Here is a 1684-nt window from a genome sequence, read left to right as displayed (position 1 = left end):
GGGGTATTTACCCCCAGGATTCGGGGGGGGGGTAAATAACCCCAATAACCCCCCTTATTTACGCTTGGTTATTATTGCTTAGTTGATGATTTGGCAAAGATAAAAACAAGTTATCTTAGAAATTGACAGTATAAATTTCGTACAATCGTGTCTGAAATCTCATCCTTTGAGGGTAGCCCTGTATTTCCTAAAAGTTGCAGGAAATGTTCCGAATAGATTTTGAGGAACATTTTTGACCCAGAAGGAGATGAATACTCAAATTAAAGCCAAAACCGTAATATTTTATTTTAAACCAGATACTAATGAAAATTAATCGAAATTCGAAAATAATGAATTTTTTATGAAAACCGGAAACTGATCCAATAAATGAGGGAACCGATCGAAAAAAGGGTACAAACCAATAAAACTGGGATATTAACATTTTTTGAAAACCGGAAACGGGCCCAAATAAAGAGGAAACCTACTAACAAACTGAGACTTTAAAATTCTTTTTTAAAAAACGGAAACAGACCTAAAAAAAGAGGAAACCGATCAACAAACTGAGAATTTAAAACTTTTTTTGAAAACCGGAAACGGACCCAAAAAATGAGGAAACGGCCCCAAAAAAAGAGGAAACCGATCAACAAACTGAGAATTTAAAACTTTTCATGAAAACCGGAAACTGACCAAAAAAATAAGGAAACAGACCCAATAAAAGAGGAAACCGATCAAAAAACTGAGATTTTAAAACTTTTTTTGAAAACCGGAAACGGACCCAAAAAAAGAGGAAACGGACCCAAAAAAAGGGGAAACCGATCAAAAACTGAGATTTTAAAACTTTTTTCAAAACCGGAAACGGACCCAAAAAAAGATGAAACTGACCCAAAAAAAGAGGAAACAACCCCAAAAAAAGAGTAAACCGATCAACAAACTGAAAATTTACAACTTTTTCTGAAAATCGGAATTGACCCAAAAAAGAGGAAACCGATCAACAAACTGAGAATTTTAAACTTTTTCTGAAAACCGAAAACGGACCCAAAAAATGAGGAAACGAATCGAAAATATTGGGAAATCCCTCAAAAATAATGGGCAATCCCTCAACAATATAAGACTCTGATAAACCGGAATCCGACCTAAAAATCGAGGAAACAGATCAAAAAAAATGGGAAATTCCTCTAAAAATTGGATTTGAGGGATTTCCGATAAGTTTTGAAAAAACAGGAAACGCCTCAAAAAAATTCATTTTGGGAAGGTTTCCGTTTTTTTGGGTCCGATTCTGTGTTGAGGCGTTTTAGTGTTGAGGCGTTTCCATAGCACCATTAGCTCCAAGCAAAGTCAGATCAAGGAGAATAGATTTCCAGTATTCAGTATTTGGTTACAGAATCCAGTATCCTGTTCCTCCAGTATATTTTGAACAGATTTTTAGAGCTACTCTTTTGTGTGACATGGGCCATAACTAGATTATACCGTTACTAAAAAATACATTTTTATTTCTCAGTTTTAAATTTTCTTTCCTTAAAAGTTGTCCCGAGAAAAATGAAGTAACTCGCCAAAAGTGGACCTTATATTCGAAAATGTGCTCGGTCTCCTTTTTAAGTATTGGTGTAAACTGCCCCAAAATCAAAATTTGGGTTATATGTCAACATATCCGTGCGTTTGTGCGTTATCTTTTCTGTTATTTGTGATAATCTTGAATCAAAATAAA

The sequence above is a fragment of the Eurytemora carolleeae genome, unplaced genomic scaffold (genome assembly GCF_000591075.1).
Source record: "Eurytemora carolleeae unplaced genomic scaffold, Eaff_2.0 scaffold2250, whole genome shotgun sequence".
Taxonomy (NCBI): Eukaryota; Metazoa; Arthropoda; class Copepoda; order Calanoida; family Temoridae; genus Eurytemora; species Eurytemora carolleeae.
This window is presented reverse-complemented; position numbering follows the sequence as displayed.